At 53.5% G+C, this 18331-nt stretch overlaps 1 protein-coding gene and 1 long non-coding RNA gene across 44 annotated transcripts in view; one reads left to right on the top strand and one right to left on the bottom strand.

The window, feature by feature from the left end:
- The window catches only part of LOC110259822 (uncharacterized), a 63495-nt gene that overhangs the window by 38442 nt on the left and 6722 nt on the right, over positions 1-18331 (top strand). For 15 of the 30 annotated variants that reach the window (XR_014839898.1, XR_014839888.1, XR_014839883.1 and 12 more), the window contains 2 exons: positions 14654-14737; positions 17057-17163. This is a non-coding gene — a long non-coding RNA (uncharacterized LOC110259822). Of the gene's footprint in view, positions 1-14653; positions 14738-16990; positions 17164-18331 lie in introns of all 30 variants that reach the window. The other 15 variants (XR_002342180.2, XR_002342176.2, XR_002342174.2 and 12 more) reach the window with 2 other exon arrangements.
- The window catches only part of LOC110259821 (uncharacterized), a 58615-nt gene continuing 44270 nt past the window's right edge, over positions 3987-18331 (bottom strand). For 4 of the 14 annotated variants that reach the window (XM_085016208.1, XM_085016209.1, XM_085016212.1 and 1 more), the window contains 2 exons: positions 17258-17340; positions 12549-17141 (listed from right to left, as the gene is read on the bottom strand). The gene's annotated coding sequence lies outside the window, so the exon portion shown is untranslated. Of the gene's footprint in view, positions 8767-12548; positions 17142-17257; positions 17341-18331 lie in introns of those variants that run through there. The other 10 variants (XM_085016218.1, XM_085016214.1, XR_014839879.1 and 7 more) reach the window with 8 other exon arrangements.

Consider the following 18331-nt stretch of genomic DNA (forward strand, 5'->3'; position numbering starts at 1 on the left):
GGTCGCATTCAGACAGCTGGGGCAGCCTAAAGTCCAGATGACTGGACAGGCTGTCTAGCGTTCTGACTGCCTTTGGATTCTACAGAAGCTGTATCTGAGACAAAAGGCATGGAATTGAATATTGGGCTTGCAGGGTACCCTGAGGAGCCTTGCACGGTGTTTGTTCTCTGGACAGCTGGGCAGGTGGTCATGAATGGAGGGTGCAAAAGCAGCGGTTCCTTGCTTGGGCCCCAGGTTGCATTTGCCCCAGAGACTGGTCTCTTGAGGGTTCTCGGAAAAGATTCTTCCTTTTTTCCGTCTGAGCCTCTCCCATCTTCTCTTTCCCCCTGAGTGGAAAATCTTACATCTGGCCAAGTCCCAAAAAAGATTGTGGAGCTGATTCATTGAAATCTGGTCACATGATTTGAAGGGTGTTTGAATCAAGGAATTTGAGGAGAGGAAAGGATTAGGAGGAGGGAGTGCCATGGCTGACTCTGAGAGAATAACTTCCCCCCTGGAGTGTGCTTGGTTGTTCTAAGAGTAACAGGGGGGATTAAATCTACTGTTGGTTGCACAAGCCAAATGCAGTCCAACCAGGGGCTCTGTACAGCAGGAAGGAGGTAGGGCTGTGAGGTGTCATTAGAGAGAAAGGCCACCAGAGGGCGCTGAAGGGAGGTCCAAGTCCCAGAGCTGCTTGGTAGTGGCACCTCCAGGTTCAGAAATGGGGTTCAAATGGGGATGGGTGGATCACTCAGGAAGTGTCCATCAAAAAGTGGCTACGTACAGGCCACAGCTGACTCTCCAGTCTGAATTGGATCACCCAGTAAAAGGAAAGTGTTAAGTCTTAAAAATATCAGGGTACTGAGTTCCCATCATGGCTCAGCAGTTAAAGAACCTGACTAGCATCCATGAGGATGCAGGTTCAGTCCCTGGCCTTGCTCAGTGGGTTAGGGATCTGGTGATGCCATGAGCTGTGGGGTAGGTCAAATATGTGGTTCAGATCCTGTGTTGCTGTGGATGTGGCACAGGCCAGCAGCTACAGCTCTGATTTGACCCCTAGCCTGGGAACCTTCATATGCCACAGGTGTGGCCCTAAAAAGCAAAAAAAAAAAAATGGGGGTAACTTCCAGTCGACTCAGCTAGCCTAAAGCCCACATTATTGGATGGGCCATCGGGGTTCAGACGTGCTTTAGGTTCTCCAGATGTAGAATTCTGAGCAAGCAGGCAGCTGCTTGGAGTATTGGGCATGTAGTCTTCCAGAGTCCAGGGGGTTGCCCTCTGAAGACCTGGGCTGCTGGTCAGTGAAAAGTGAGTGTAAAAGCCTACATCTTTTGGAGGGAGGCTGTCTTCATGCAGGAGCCCTCCCTCTTGAGGGTGTTCTGCCATGTTCCTTAGTTTTTCCACCATCTGAGTCTCTCCTGCCTTTCAAGCACCACCAAGGGAACATCTCACCTGAAGCAGGTGACACAGAAGAATGACTGGTGAAGCAGATGTTCTGGGAAGTAATGTAAAGCCATTGCCTGACTTGAAATGTGTTCCCCTGATGGGCTCAAGGGAGTGCTGACAGATTGGGAGCAGGGAGGCACATGGAAGATTTAGTGAAATACCACCCTCCATAAGGCTGTAGATGATTCTGAGAGAGTGAAGCAACAGGAGGACCAAGCCAGGCTCCCAGGTGCTCAAGAGCAGTGACAATGGAACTGGGTCTGGTCAGGAGGCAGAAGTTTGGGATGGGAATAGCTGGGAGTGGGAATAGCCACTAGAGGTCGAGGAGCTCCAACATACCAAGATGCTGCTTAGTGTTGGCATTTCTGGGGTTAGAGGTGGGGTTGGAGGTGGTGCTGGCAGCAACCCGAGGACCTCTCAGTGAAGAAAGTTGAGTTACAGCTGCTTCTGACTCAGGTCCAAAACACATCCCCTGGAAGTGGGTGAGTAGTTCTTCCATTATGACTAGGTGGTCAGTTCCATAGGGATCACGGAGCCCTAAGTACTGATGATTTGACCGTCTCTCTGGGGAGCAGGTGCAGTTGGACTGATAGCCTTTGGTTTCTCCAGCAGTATAACCCTGAATCCACACGTACTTGGTTTGAGCCTTGGGCATGTCTGATTTGGAGAATGGGGCTTTGGTGGGAGGTGGCACCTGGAAAGCAGTGCTTGAGGACATGAATGGAGAGTTGTAGAAGTGGCATTTTTGGCTTCACAGGATGTGATCTTTCTTGGGTCTCAGTCTCAAATTCCTCCCTATGGTTCCTTTTTTTTTTTCCCCTAACTGAGCCATGGCTTGCTAAAAGTAACGCATGAAAATGAACAATGGCAAGGAATAGGTTGCATGTATTCAGGCAGCCAGATGTATTTACAGGTGGTGAGCTGAACTGAAGTGGGATCAGCTGGATGACATGGGGTAGTGGTGATGGGCAGGGAGGAGGAGGGAGAGTCGCAGGAGACTTTGAGAGAGACCTCTGGCCCCTGTAAAGCACACAGTTGTACTTAGAAGGAGGGTAGGAGGGAGATGCGCCTTCAGGTGAATAAGGCGAGCGTGGTGCTAGTGTGGCTTTGGTCAGGATACAGGATGAAGGGCTCTGAATTCTTATTTGATGATTCATCACCACAGGGCAAAGGAGCACTGGCAGAGCCCAGCAGCTGCTTGGCATTGGCGAATCCCAGCCCAGAGGTGGGGTTTGAGTTGGCAGAGGTGGATCCCCCTGAGGCATGTATTGCAAGGAGGGCTAGGTTACAGTTTGCTGCTGACTCTCAAGTCTCAATTGATTCACCTGATAGGAAGGACTTGTGCTGCCCTTTCCACCTTTCAGACAGCTCTGTAGCCAGATGATCCCCCAGGAAGTGTCCATTAAAAGGTGGTCACATACAGGCCACAGCTGACCCTCGAGTCTGAATTAGAATATCCCGTAAAAGGGAAAGTGTTCTGCCTTCCAAATATCAGGGTCACCTTCAGTCGACCCAGCCAGCCCAAAGCCCACGTTGGAGGACAGGCCATCAGGGCTCCTATGGCCTTGGGGTTCCTCAGAAGTAGAACTCTGAGCAGGCAGGCATGTGGCTGGATTACTGGACATGCAGATTCCCAGAGTCCAGGGGTCTGGAGAGCTGGGCTGCTGGTCATCACTGAAGAGCGAGTGTACAGCCGATGTCTTGTGGCGGGCAGGCTGTCTTTATGCAGGAGCCCTCTCCCAAGGGTGTTCTGCAATGCGCCTTACTTTTTCTCCATCTTACCCGAAGCCAGGTGACACAAAACAAAGGCTGGAGATGTGGGGTGTTGTGGGGAATAATGCAAAGGCAGCTGCCTGACTCCAAGTGTGTTTCCTTGATGGACTCATAGGTGTGATGACACACAGGGAGCCGGGAGGCATATGGAGGACTCAGAATTACCACCTCCATAAGGCCTTAGATGATTCTGAGAGAGTGAACCAGACAGGAGGACCAACGCTGGCTTATAGGTACACAAAAACCATGCCAGCAGAACCAAGTGTGGTCAGGAGGCAGAGTGTGGGACAAGAGTAGTAATGGCCACTAGAGGAAGAGGAGCCCAAACATACTGAGATGCTGTTACGTGTTGGCATCTCGAGCATAGGAAATGTGGTTGGAGTGGGCACTGGTGGCACCGGGAGGACGTGCCCAGTGAGGTCAGTTGAGTTACATGTTGTTTCTGACTCTCGAGTCCCAAACACATGTCCTGGGAGTGGGCACGTAGTTCCTGCTTCACAACTAGGGATCATTTCCATAGGGATTACGGAGCCCTAAGTACTGATGATTTGACAGGCTATGGGGGGGGCGGGGTCTTACAGCCTCTGGGTTCTGCAGCATGAAAACCCAGAATTCACAGGTACTTGGTTTGAGCCTTGCATATGTCCCTTTACCAAAATGGGGCTTGGTCAGAGGTGGCATCTGGAAAGCAGCGCTTGAGGACCTGAATAGAGTGTGTAGAAGTGGCATCTTGGGCTGGCCGGGATGTGCTCCTTCCTGGGATTTAAGTCTCAAATTATTCCCTAGAGTTTCTTTTTTTTTTCTTTGTCTACCTGCCCCACTGCTTCCTGCAACTTATTCCTGAGGAACTAACCAGAGTGTGTACTAGGTCACATGTATTAATGCAGGCTTATGGATTTCCAGCTGTTGAGCTGACTTGAAGTGGAATCAGCTGATAATGTAGGGCATTGGGTTGGATAGGCCGGATGATGGAGAGTCCCAGGAGACTTTGAGAGAGACTTCTGGCCTCTGTAAGGCACAAGGTGGAACTTAGGATGAGAGTAGGAGGGAGTTCAGCCTTCAGCTGAAGGAGGAGGGTGCAGCGCATCCACGGCTTTGGTCAGGAGGCAGGAGGAAGGGCTCTGAGTTGTTATTTGAGGGGGTGGCCACCAGAGGGCGACAGAGCACTGACAGGGCCCAGCAGCTGCTTGGCATTGGCAAATCCCAGCCCAGAGGTGAGGCTGGAATTGGGTGAAGTGGATCCCCACGGGACATGCCTTGGCAGGAGGGCTAGGTTACAGGTCTAAATTAACTCACCTGATAGGAAGGACTTGTCCTGCTCTTATCATCTGTGGGTCACTTTCAGATAGCTAGTGAAGCCTAAATTCCAGATGATTGGACAGGCCGTCTAGAGTTCTGATGGCCTTCGGCTTCCGCAGAGGCTGACATCTCAGCCAAAAAGCATGAGACTGAGGACTATGCTTTCAGTGCTCCCAATCAGGCTTCTGCAGGGTTTGCCCTCAGGACAGGTGGGTGGGTGCTTGTGAATTGAATGCACTAAACCCGTGCTTCCTTGATCAGCCCACTGGCTGCATTCATCCCAGAGATGGGTCTCTTGAGGATTCTCTGAAAAGTTTCTTTTCCTTTGTTCAGAGCCTCTCCCCTCCTCTAATTTCCCCCCCCCCCCCGGAGAGGAAAAACAAACCTCTGGCCAAAACCCAGAAATGAAGAATGGGGAACAGGATTCATTGAAATCCTGTCACCAGATTTGGATGGGTTCGACTCAAGGATTTAGAGAGTGGGGAAGGATTGGGAGGAGTGAGTGCCATAGCTGACTTTGAGAGAATGATAATGTCCCTAGAAAGAGCAGGATTGTTCTTAGAGTGAGAGGAGGGAGTAAATCAACTATTTGGAGCACAAGCCAAGGGCATTCTTTCCTGTTCAGGAAGCTGGAGGCAGGGCTGTGAGTTGTCATTAGAGAGAATGGCCACCAGAGGGCGCCAAAACACGTTTCAAGCCCAGCCGAGGCTTGGTAGTATCACCTCCAGGTTAAAAGATGGGTTTCAGGGTTCCTGTTGTGGCGCAGTGGTTATTGAATCCGACTAGGAACCATGAGGTTGCGGGTTCGATCCCTGGCCTTGCTCAGTGGGTTAAGGATCTGGCTGTGGTGTAGGTCACAGATGCAGCTCCGATCCAGCGTTGCTGTGGCTGTGGCTCTGGTGTAGGCTGGTGGCTACAACTCCAATTAGATCCCTAGCCTGGGAACCTCCATATGCCATGGGAAGTGGCCCTAGAAAAGGTAAAAAGACAAAAAAAAGAAAAAGGTTTCAAGACGGGGATGGGAGGATCCCCCAGGAGATGTCCTTCGAAAAGAGGTTGCGTACAGGCCTCAGGTGACTCCCGTCTGAACTGGCACACCCGGTAAAAGGGAACATGTTCTGCCCTCCAAATGTCATGGTCAGGTTCAGTCGACTCAGCCAACCCAAAGCCCACATCGTTGTATGTGCCACTGGGGTCCACAGGGCCTTGGGGTTCTCCAGAAGTAGGAGTGTTAGCACGCAGGTGGCTGGCTGGGGTTTGGGGCCTGCAGTTTTCCAGGGTCCAGGGCTTGGCCTCTGGAGAGCTGGGCTGCTGGTCGTCAATGAAGAGTGTGTGTAAAAGCTGACGTCTTGTGGTGGGCGGGCTGTCCTTATGCAGGAGCCCTCTCTCTTGGGGGTGCGCTGCATTGTTCCTTAGATCTTCCTCCATCTGGCCTCTCCTGCCTTTTGAGCATCCCTGAGGGCACATCTTACCTGAATCCAGGTGACACAGAGTAAAGGCTGGTGAGGCGGGGCAGGGTGGGTGAATCAGGATGCCTGACTCGAAGTGTGTCCCCCTGATGGACTCAAAGGAGGGCTGACACACAGGGAGCAGGGAGGCATGTGGAGGACTTGGGGAAACACTGTCCTCCGCAGGCCTCAGAGTCTGAGAGAGAGACGGGAGGACCCCACCAGGCTCCCAGGTGCTTAAGGGCAGTGCCCGCGGAACCAGGTGGTGTCAGGAGACAGAGGTGTGGGACGAGACTGGCCGGGAGTCGTGATGGCCACTACAGGACGAGGAGCTTGACACACCCAGTGGCTTGGCATGGGCGCGTCCCAGCGCAGAGGTGCGGTTCAAGCCGGTGGTTTGGGTCCCTCTGGGGTCTGCCTTGTGAGGGGGGCTAGGTTATAGGTCACCTCTCACTCTCAGGTCTAAATTAACTCACCTGATAGGAAGGACCTTGTCATCTCTGGGTCACTTTCAGACAGCTCAGGGAGCCTGAAGTCCACATGACTGGACATGCTGTCAAGAACTCTGACTGGGAGTTCCCGTCATGGAGAACTAGGAACCATGAGGTTTTGGGTTCAATCCCTGGCCTTGCTTAGTGGGTTAAGGATCCAGCATTGCCATGAGCTATGGTGTAGGCTGCAGATGAGGCTTGGATCTGGCATTGCTGTGGCTGTGGTGTAGGCCGGCGGCTACAGCTCTGATTTGATCCCTAGCCTGGGAACCTCCATATGCCATGGGTGCAGCCCTAAAAAAAAAAAAGAATTCTGACTGCCTTCAGGGAATTCCCATCATGCTCAGTGGTTAGTGAACCTGACTAGCAACCATGAGGATGTGGGTTCAATCCCTGGCCTCCCTCAGCAGTTTAAGGATCCAGCTTTGCCATGAGCTGTAGTGTAGGTTGCAGACATGGCTCGGATCCTGCACTATTGTTGCTCTGGTGTAGGCCAGTGGCTACAGCTCCAATTGGACCCCTAGCCTGGGAACTTCCATAAAAGAATTCTGATTGCCTTCAGATCCCGCAGAGGCAGACATTGGAGCCCTAAAAGCGTTGGACTGAATACTGGCCCCGCAGAGTTCCCAGATCTGGTTTGCACTGCTTTTGGCATCTGGGCAGCTTGGCCGTTGTCATGAATGGGGAGAGCAAAGGCAGCGGGCCCTTGGTAGCAGTTTGCATCCATCCCAGTGCCTGGTCTCTTTAAGGGGCTCTGAAAATGTTCTTCTTTTCCTTCCATCTGAGCCTCTCCCCTCCTCTCTTTCACCCCTGATGAAAATTCTTACCTCAAGCCAAGACACAGAAATGAAGAGCAGGATGCTGCTCATTTAAGTCTGGTCACCTGTTTGGCTTGGTTTTGCCTCTTTTACTGCGTCTGGTGTGGGATATAGGGAGGAGTGTGTGTCATTGTTTTACTTGGAGAGAGAAACACCCACCTCTCAAAGGGCTTTGTTCGTTCACTTCATTGTGTGAGAAGGGGCAGATCCCACCTGTCCCTCCCTGGACACACCTCCAGGCTCAGATACGGGGTTAAAGGTGGGTTGATGGAACTGCCTGGATCCTCCCAGAGTTGTGAAGTTGTTTACAAGAGACTCTGACTCCCCCAACCCCCCAGCAACTGCCTCACCTCAGGCACAGGACACACCTATGCCTTCAAGTCCGATGGGCCTTTCTAGTCTCCTTGGGTGGCCCAAGTGCCAGAGGCTTTAACACATTCCCTGGGGTCAGACTGTCCTTTGTTTTTAATGCTGGGCAGGGCTCTGGACCTAGAAACACCTGTCTTGAACCTTGGGCTTGCAATTTGCTAACCTCTGACTTGTCATTTAGAAAAGGGGTCTGTTGGGAGTTCCCATTGTGGCACAGCAGAAACGAATCCGACTAGTATCCATGAGGATGCAGGTTCCATCCCTGGCCCCACTCAGTGGGTTAAAGGATCCGGCATTGCTCTGAGCTGTGGTGTAGGCCAGCAGCCTTCGCTCCATTTTGACCCCTACCCTGGGAACTTCCACATGACCCTGCAGCTCTAAAAGGGGAAAAAAGAAAAAGAAAAGGGGTCTGTTCTTCATGAACGGAGCGTGGAAACCTCGTGACAGATTGGGGGTCGACTTTGGGGTCCCTGAGGGCTTTTTCTCTCAGGTGTCCTCCCCAAGTGTCCTGCTTCCCTTCCCATCTGAGCCTCTTCCTCCTCTACCGGAACCCTGTTAGTGGGACCCATCTGAAAACCTGTAACATGCGTGGGGGCAGAGGTTTACTGATTTAAGTCTGGCTCAAGGGCCTAAAGGATGCTGATTGTTTTTTTTTTTTTTTCTTTTGTCTTTTGTTGTTGTTGTTGTTGCTATTTCTTGGGCCGCTCCCGCGGCATATGGAGGTTCCCAGGCTAGGGGTTGAATTGGAGCTGTAGCCACTAGCCTACGCCAGAGCCACAGCAATGCAGGATCTGAGCCGCGTCTGCAACCTACACCACAGCTCACGGCAACGCCGGATCGTTAACCCACTGAGCAAGGGCAGGGACCGAACCCGCAACCTCATGGTTCCTAGTCGGATTCGTTAACCACTGCGCCATGACGGGAACTCCGATGCTGATTGTTGTAAATCCTCCTCACAAGATTGAAAATGTGGGGCCTCTGACAGATTTCAGGTAGTGGGTGGTCTAGGGTGGGGTGTGCACTGGGAGACTTGGAGAAAGTCATGACTCCGTCTGTAGGGCATTTCCTTGGGTTGAGAAGCAGATCTGGAACCAAATCCAGCTGGGGGGTGTCCAAGGCCAGGGCAGTCCCAGGGGGGCTGAGCTAGAAGGGCAGAGAGTTGGTGTTAGAGCAGATGGTCACCAGGTGGCACCAGAGCACAGGCAGAGCCCCCTGCACCTCCCTGGCTGCACCTCCAGGCTCAGAGGTGGGATGAAAATTGGGTGCCTAGAGTCTGGGGCTAATTTCAGGGCACCTCTGATTTTCTGGCCCAATTGGTGAAACTCAGGAGGAAAAAATAAGTGTGCCTTCAGCATCAGATTGGCTATTCCAACCTGGTCAGATAGCCCAGGGGCCAGAGAATTTTCCAAGGTCTCTGCTGTCAGACCAGCCTTTGTTTTTCAGGAGGCAGGACTCTGGACCCACCGATATCTGTCCTGCATCCTGGAATGAACATTTTCAAGCCACTGGCTTCTGTAAAGTTGTCAAGTGGAAAAAGGGGCTGGTTGTCCTGAATGGAGCTTGTAAATGCTGTGACAATTTTGGTGGCTGGCAGTTTGAATCACTGTGCTTCTCCCTCAAGACATTTCCCCAAACTTCCTTCTTCTATTTCCCCCGAGCCCCCCTTTTTTTCTTCCTTCTGGCCTCTAACTTCTGTCAGGGAGCAGATTTTAAGGCAGGTTTCTTGAAGGAAAACTGATTGACTTAAAAAAAGTGCTCAAGACCCGGTGGTTGGGGAGGCAGAGGGTTTTGAGGTACTGCAGTGGGTTCCATTGGGGTGAGCGCTCTGGGAGACTTTGAGAAACACCCCCAGTCTGCAGAGCAAGTCGTGGCACTTAAATGTGAGGAGGAAGACATCAAGCTGGCAGGTGCCTAAGGCCAGTGCCCTCCTGGGGGCTGCTGATGGAAACGGGAAGGGCGAAGAATTGTCATTAGAGGGACCTGCCACCAGATGGCGCCAGAGCAAAGGCAGAGCCCATCTGCAGCTCCCTGTCCACACCTCTAGGCTCAGAGGTGGGCTTGAATTCGGGTTGGTAAGTACCCCAGGACCTGCCCAGAGAGTTGGGTTAATTCCAGGGTGGTTCTGACACTCTGTCCGAAATTGCCTCACCTCAGGAAGGGGAAATACATGTGCCCTCATCCTCTGGTGGGTATTTCCAGTGTAGTTCAGCTGCCCTCAGGGGCGGAGAGTCTGACAGGTTCTCTGAGGTCGGGTTGCCCTTGTTTCTCAAGCGGCAGAACCCTGGACCACACGTATCTGTCCTGAGTCCTGGACTGGGAATCTTTAAGCCTCCAGCTTCCGTGAAGGTGTCATGTTAAAAAAAAACCTGGCCAGTAGTTGTGAACAGAGCATGGAAAAGGGGTGGGTTTTGCTGGGCTGCCACGCTAATCTCTGTGCTTTTTCTCTCAAAGTCCTCGCCAAACATCCTTCTTGCCCATCTGAGTCTCTTTTTTCTGACTGCAGTTACAGGGAGCAGACCCTGAAGGCAGTTCTCAAGAATTAAGGCAGGATGACTGATTCTGTGAAGACTCTCAAGACCCAGTGGGTGGGGAGGCAGAGGGTTTTAAGGGACCGGGGTGGGGTCGGCTGGCCTGAGTGCTCTGGGAGACTTTGAGAGAGAGGCACTCCAGTCTGTAGGGCCTTTCGTTGCACTCAGAGTGTGAGGAGGAATGAAATCCAGCTGGCAGGGGTCTAGGGCCAGTGCAGGCCCCCCTGTTTGAGGGAAACAGGCAGAAGGGCTGAGAGTTGATGTTAGAGCTGAGGGCCACCAGACAGCGCCAGGGCACAGGGAGGTCCCCCTGCTCTTCCTTGGCTGCACCTCCAGGCTCAGAGCTGAGGTTGAAGATGGGTTGGTAGGACCCCCAGGAGGTGCCCAGAGTGTTGGTGTTGGTTACAGGGTGCCTCTGATGCTCTGACCTAAATTGCCTAACCTCACGGAGGGGACAGGCCTGTGCCTTCAGCATCTGATGGGCATGTCAAGCCCAGTCAGACAGCCCAGGGGCAAGAGTGTTTGACAAGTTCTCTGGGGTCAAATTGCTTTTTCTTTCTCAAAAGGCAGGACTCTGGATTTGAAATATGTCTGAATCTTGGGCTTGCAGTTTTCAAGCCTCGAACCTCCATGAAGTGTTAATTTTTTTTGGTTTGTTTGTTTGTTTGTTGTCTTTTTTCCATTTCTTGGGCTGCTCCCGCGGCACATGGAGGTTCAGGCTAGGAGTCGAATCGGAGCTTCAGCCACCGGCCTATACCACAGCCACAGCAACACGAGATCTGAGCCACATCTGCAACCTGAACCACAGCTCACAGCAACACCAGATCCTTAACCCACTGAACAAGGCCAGGGATCAAAACCGCAACCTCATGGTTCCTAGTCGGATTCATTAACCACTGAACCACGACGGGAACTCCAATGAAATGCTATGTTAAAAAAAAAAAAAAAAAACACGAGAGTTACCAATATGGCACAGTGGAAATGAATCCGACTAGGAACCATGAGGTTTGCTGGTTCAATCCCTTGCCTCAGTGGGTTAGGGATCTGGTGTTGCTGTGAGCTGTGCTGTAGGTCACAGACAAAGCTTGGATCCTGCGTTGCTGTGGTGTAGGCAGCAACTGTAGCTCCAATTGAACCCCTAGCCTGGGAATCTCCATGTGCGGCCCTAAAAAAAAGCAAAAAAAAAAAAAAAGGTGGTGGGTGTTTGTGAACGGAGCATCTTAAAGCAATATTTTGGTGGCAGCTGTGCCAATCTAGGTACCTTGTCTCTCAAGAGTTCTACCTGCGTTTCTAACTGTGCTTCCATCTGAGCTTTTTTCCCCGTGTCTAAGCGGGTTTTCGGGAGCCGCCCCAAGCGCAGGGGGTTGGAATAAACAAGGCGCTGGGGAACCGGGAGGCGGGGAGTCTCATGCTTGGGGCGGAGGCGGCCGAGGTGAGCGCTCTGGGCGCCTGTGAGAAGGGAAGGCTCCGGCTGCTGGGCAGTCCTTGCGCTAAAGGGGAGGGGGGAGGACCTCCAGCTGGGGGTGGGGGGGGGTCCGAGGCCAGCACGTCCTGCCCTGCTGAGCCGCTGAGGGAAAGAAAAGAAAGGGCTGCAAGCTGTTGTTGGAAGGAAACGCAGCCTTTGTTTTCTCAGAGGCAGGACTCTGGACTCGCAAATATCTGTCCTGAGTCTTGGACGTAGAGGTTCCGAGCCGCCGGCCTCCTGAGGTCGTCTGGTGTGAAAGGGGCGGGTGCTCGTGAACGGAGCTCAGAGCCGCGGCGCTGATTCTGCGGGCGGCTGGAGAAGCCCGGGGTCTCTTCCTCAAGGCGTCTCCCCAAACCTCACTTTCCATCTGAGCCTTTTTTTTTTTTTTTTTTTTTTTCTGGCCTCTACCTCTGTATCACAAGGAGCCGACTTGAAGGCAGGTCTTGCGAATGAAAGCGGATTGATTTAAAGACTCAAGACGCAGTGGGTGGGGAGGCAGAGAGTTTGAATGTCCGGGGATGCGGGAAACTGAGAATGACCCAGTGTCTGGGGTACTTCATTGTAGTGGGTGGCTGAGGAGCAATGAAATCAAGCGGCCAGGGCCCAAGGAGAGGGTAGCTCCAGGGGCTGCTGAGGGGATCGGGAGGAAGGGCTGAGAGATGGAGTCGGAGCAGATGGTCACCAGGCCACATGGAGCCCCGGCGGAGACTCTCTGCCGCTGCCTGGCAGCACATTCAGGCTCAGAGCCCGAGTAGAAGAAGGAATGTGGGTGCACTCAGCACAGGCGCATCGATTTGGGGGTGGTTGGGGTGCCTCTAATTCTCTGTCCCAAATGGCCTCACCTCAGGGAGGGGTCATGGCTGTGCCTTCAGCATCTGATGGGCGTTTCCAGCCTGCCTGGGTGGCCCAGGGGCCAGAGAGTTGACAGGTTCTCTGGGGATGGATTGCTTTTGGTTTCTCAGAGGCAGGACTCTGGTCGGAATCTTGGCCTCGCAACTGCCAAGCCCCGCCCCCCACCCAGGTCACTGTCCTGCGGCAAAGGGGCTGATGGTCAGGAATGGAGCGCCTAACAGTGGTGCTGGCTCCTCTGGGCGACTGTGCAAATCGCCAGGCTTTGTGCTTCAGGACCCTCCCCCAAATTCCCTCTCTCTTTCCTTTGGGGCCTCGTTTTCCTGTCCCCAAGCCCTGTTTCAGGGAGCAGACTTAAAGGTGGTTCTCGGGAATTAAAGTAGGGTAATTAAAAGGATTTTAATGCATTAAGTTGGGGTGGGGGAGTGTGCTGGGAGTCTTTGAGAGAATTGTCCCTCTCTCAGGGCACTTCACTTGGCTTAGAAGGTGAGGAGGAATTCTATCAAGCTGGCAGCTGCCCAAGGCCAGGAGAGCCCTGGGGGGCCGCTGAGGGAAACCGGAGGAAAGGCTGAGAGTCAGTGTTAGAGGAGACGGCCTCCGGAAGGGGCCAGAGCACAGACAAAGCCCATCCGAAGCCCCCTGGCTGCACCTCCAGGCTACGAGGTGGTGCCAAGAGGGGTTAGTGGGAGCCCCAGGATGTGTTAAGATCCGACTCTCTGGCACCAATCGACTGACCTCAGGGAGCAGAAAGACATGTGCTTTCTGCATCTGATGGGTAGTTCCATCCGGCTCTGGCTGCCAGGGGCCAGAGAGGTGGACACGTTCTCTGGGGTTGGTTTGCTCTTAGTTTCTCAGGGGGCAGGGACACTGGACCCACAATATCTGCTTGAATCTTGGCCTCGCAATTACCAACCCTGCAGCTTCTGTAAAGTCATCACGTGTCCAATGGGGCTGGTGGTCATGAATGGAGCTTGTGAAAGTGGTGCTATTTTGAGGGGGCAGACAGGAACCCCTGTGCTTTATTTTTCAGGAGTTCTCCCCAGATTCTTTCTTTCCCTTCCATCTGAACCTCTATGTCCTGTCTGCAATCACGGTTTTAAGCAGCAGAACTAAAGGAAGGGCCTGAGAGGGAAGGCAGTTGGGAGTGATTTAAAGAAGGCTCTCGGTACCCAATGGTGGGGATGCAGAGGTTTTTACGTATTGGGGTGGGGTAAGTTGGGGTGAGCGCTCGGGGAGACTGGGAGAGGGAAATACCCCAGTATCTAGGATATTCACGTGGCTCAGCAGCTGAGGAGAAATGAAACTGAGCAGCCAAGGCCAGTGTGAAATAAAGCAGCCCAGGCCCCAGGCCCGAGTACCTTCTAGGGCGGCTGAGAAACAGGAGGAAGGGCTGCGAGACGGGTGTTAGATGAAGGTCGCCAGGCTGAACCCCAGCCCAGGCAGAGCCCCTGGCAGACGCCTGGCTGAGACTGCGGGCTCAGAGCTGCAGCTGAGGGAGGATGTGGGACCCTCAGCACATGCTCATAGGCTTGGGGCTGGAAACAGGGAGCCTCTACGGCTCTGGCCAAACGGACTCACCTCAGGGCAGGGACACAGCTGTGCCCTCAGCATCTGGCGGGCATGTCAGCCAGATCGGTGCCCCAGGGCCAGAGTGTGACAGGCTCCCTGGGTCAGCTGGCCCTGTTTCTCCAGAGGCAGACCCTTGGGTCCAGAAACACCAGGGCTAAAGATGGGGCTTTGACGTTTGAAGCACTGGTCTTGGGCACAGACCGGCGTGAGTGTCCTCTGCCCCTTCCTCTCAGCGAACTGAACACCCAAGAGGAGAGGGCGTGATGTCAGCCCTGTCAAATTTTCTGGTCATTTATCAGAGAAACACGCTGAATTTGAACCAAAGATGTGTGAGCAATTATGCCAGTATCCTGAGGTGAAAGAAATTGGCCAGATGATAAGAGGCGCCCTGTAACCCCATCTCAGCCCCGAGCACTTCCATGGGGTCTCGTCATACAATCGGCAACCATGTATTTCAGCCTGAAGGAGTGGAGGGTCTCCGGGGTTCTCCAGAGCCCTTTGACCAGAATGCGCTGCTCTAACAGCAACTCGGAGCCCTGACAGCCTCCCACGTCAGAAGTCCGCTCTGCAGGGCCCGGGGGCACTGCCAGTGTGATTTCCTTCCTCCTCTCCCTTTCAGCGCCCAGAAACACGCTACGGGCTGGGGTGTGACAATCTCAGAGCCGGAACTCACCCCACACCCTGAAATCAACAACCCCACTTGGTAAGTCCTATGAGCAGCCCCTGATCAGTCAGCACCCTTCAAGCCTAGGACCCAGCATGAACCCAAGGACCATGCAGCCTTTGTAAAAGTTACCTGGTTTTAGGACCTCCCTGCAGCAGGTGTCTGGCCGAGGAGGGAGAGGATCAGGTGGGAGGGAAGGAAAAGCTTGAGATCTCTGGAGAGAAAGAGCACAGGTATGAGCACAGTCTGCGCCCGAAACCACTGTGCTGACACGGCGCCTTCACAACCAGAAGGCCACCTTTCTGGAAGTACATTCTACATGGACCAGCCTGAGTCCAGCAAATTGTAGGGCCAAAATCCAAGCCTGGTATTTCTGGGTCCAGAGTTGTGCCTCCAAACTACCAACGGGAATCGGACCTGAGTTAGCCTGTCAAACTCTCTAGCCATTGGGCCACTGGACCAAGACCCATCTCCAATCTTGCCTGGGGGCCTGAAGGTGAAGTCCAGGCGATGCAGCAGGGGGCACTCTGGTGCTATGGCGCCATCTGGTGGCCATCTGCTCTAACACTCTCAGGCCTCCCTCTGCCTCCCACAGCAGAAGCCTGGTCTGCACTCCAGGCAGAGGCCTGGGCCCCTTGCCAGCCTGGTTTCCTAAGTCCTCTCCCTCACAGCACACTGAAAGGCATGATGGGGGGACTATCTCAGAGTCAGCCAGGGCCCTCAGCCCAACTGAGACCACCCCGCTCCCTGAAATCAGACACCTTGGTAAGTTAATGGAACCAGGTGGCCCTCCATCAGCACCCCGCAACCCTGTACCTGGCTTGAGATCCAGGACCTCCCAGGCGTCATTCACACTCCCTGAATTGAGGTAGGTTCCTTGACAGGCTCCCCCACAGAGGAGGAACAGGAGGAAGGAGGAGGTAGAGATCTCTAGAGAGAAAGGCACAGGGAGAGGCTGAGACCTGCCCCCACAGCACCACCACATTAATGCACTGCATTCATGACCAAAAGCCCAGCTTTCCAGAAGCCAAATTTCACCCCAGGCTGATTTACAACTCTGCACGCCCAAGATTTAAGGCAGGGGTTTCTGGGTCCAGCAATGTGCTTCAAACCAGCAAAGGGCACTCAGGCCCGAGGCCACCTGTCAAACTCTCCAGCCATTGGGCCACCTGATCATGCACAGATTGAACCTGAAATGTGGTGGCAGAACCTTAATCCCCCTCTGAGTCGAAGCACATTGGGCAACAGTATAGAAGGCACCAAGTACCCAAGTACCTCCTTGGGCCTCCCCCAAGCCCTTTGCTCTCTGAATCTGAGCCTGGTGATGTGGCCACGGTGGTGAGAGTAGGCGGGGGTCAGGGGAAGCTCTGCTGTTGCTCCGGCTCAGGCTGGTGGACAGAGGCCCTCACAGCAAGTCTCAGCCCTTCCTCTGCCTCCCACAGAGGAACCCTGCTCTGCCCGGGCCTGGGGCAGCTGTCAGGTGGCTTTCTTACTGCTCTCCCTCTCAGCACACTCAGATGCATGACGGGTGGGGAGGGACTGTCTCACGTCAGCCAGGCCCCTCACCCCGCCCACATTTATCCACTCCCTAAAATCAGCAACCTCCTATGTAAGTCAGGCCAGCAGGTTTGAATGAGCAGCCTACCTATCCAGGACTCACCTTGGAACACTAAACAACCCAGCCGTGATTCACCTTACATGGATGGAGAGAGCTTCCTTCAAAGGGTGTCACGCAGAGGTGGAAGTGGCTCAGGGGCAGTGGAAATATGAAGGTTGTGGGCATCTCTGGAGAAAAAGAGCTCAGCCATGTGCATAGCCCACCCCACCCCTGAAATACAACAGCACAGACACACCCCATTCATCACCGAAGCCCAGCTTTCCAGAAGCCGAACTCCCCACCAGGCTGATTCTAGAAAACTGAACATCCACCATTGAAGCCAGGTGTTTCTGGGTCCAGAGTTCTGCTTCCAAACAAGTAAAGGACACACAGACCAAGAGCCTATCAAACTCCCTAAACTTGGGGCCACCCAGCCAGATAGGAACTGAATTAGATATTTAATGGCAGAAATCTGTCCCCTCCCTGCATTGAGGCAAATGGGGCCACAGTGTCAGAGGCACCATGCAAACCAACACCGGGCTCTGGGCCCCTCCCTGAGGTTCCATGGGTCCCTCTTCCAACCCCTTCTGAGCCTGGAGATACAAACAGGGAGCTGCAGAGGCGATGAGGGGCTCTGGTGCCCTCTGGTGGACATGTGCTCTAATAACTCTCAGCCCTTCCTCTGCCTCCCACAGCAAAACTCTGGTCTGCACTGACCTGGGGCACATGCCAGCAGGATGTCTTCCTCTTCTTCCTCTCAGGCACACTGAAATCCACTCTTGGGTGGGAGTATGGATTCTTCACTGTCACTCTGGATACTCAACCTTCACGACACAAGCCCACACCCTGAAATCAAAGGCCCAGCTCTGTAAGTCACTTCAGCCGGCTCTTAATCAGTCGGCACCCTTCAGCCCTGGGACCCAGATAGACGCCAAGGACCACCCAGGCTTGATTCATCTTACCTTGTTGCAGGAGCTTCCTTGGAACAGGTGTCTGGTGAGGAGGAAGAGCCTCAGGGGGGAGGGAAAAAAATACGAGGAGATCTCTAGAGAGAGAGAGCACAGGCGTGAGCACAGCCTGCCTCCCCAAAAGCACCAGGATGACAAAGTACATTCGCAACCAGAATGCCGCCTTTCTAGAAGCCCAACTCCACGTGGGCCAGCCAGGTTCTGACAACTGTACAGCCATCATTCCAGCCCAGTAATTCTGGGTCCAGATTTGTGCATGCAACCAAGCAGGGGACTCAGACCCCAGACAGCTTGTCATATGTCCTAGCCATCAGGGCACCAGACCATGTAGGAATTGAACCAGAGAGGAGATGGCAGAACTATGTCCCATCTCCTGAGATGAGGCCCATTGTCCAGAGACTTGAAGGTGCCCAGGAACCCAGCCCTAGATCTGGGCCCTTCTTTGGCTTCCACTCACCCATCTCCAACCATATATTTGAGTTTGAAAGTGTAGTCCTGGAGATGCAGAAGGGGTTCTGCTAGTGCTAGGGCGCCATCTGGTGGGCTGGGGCATTCACAGCCAGTCTCAGCCCTTCTACATCCCACAGAGGAACCCTGCTCTGCCCCAGCCCGGGGCTCTTGCTAATGTGATTTGCATACCCATATCTCCCTAGGCCCCCTCAGATGCACTACATACAATGGAGGGACCATCTCACAGTCAGCCAGGCCAGTCTCCACACCTGACTTTATCTAATTCCCTGAAAGCAGCAACCTTCCTATTTAAATTAGGACAGCAAGGCTTTACTGTTATTATTTTTGTCTTTTTTTGCCATTTCTTGGGCCGCTCCCATGGCACACAGAGGTTCCCAGGCTAGGGGTTGAATCGGAGCTGCTGCTGCCAGCCTACGTCACAGCCACAGCAACGTGGGATCTGAGCCATGTCTGTGACCTACACCACAGCTCACAGCAACGCCGGATCCTTAACCCATGGAGCAAGGCTAGGGATTGAACCCGCAACCTCATGGTTCCTAGTCGGATTCATTGACCACTGAGCCATGATGGGAGCTCTGAGTTAGGACAGCAGGGCTT

The sequence above is a fragment of the Sus scrofa genome, chromosome 3 (assembly GCF_054392235.1).
Source record: "Sus scrofa isolate SSC_HxYL_T2T_F1_AM1 chromosome 3, Sscrofa_HxYL_maternal_Yorkshire_Landrace_v2.0, whole genome shotgun sequence".
Taxonomy (NCBI): domain Eukaryota; kingdom Metazoa; phylum Chordata; class Mammalia; order Artiodactyla; family Suidae; genus Sus; species Sus scrofa.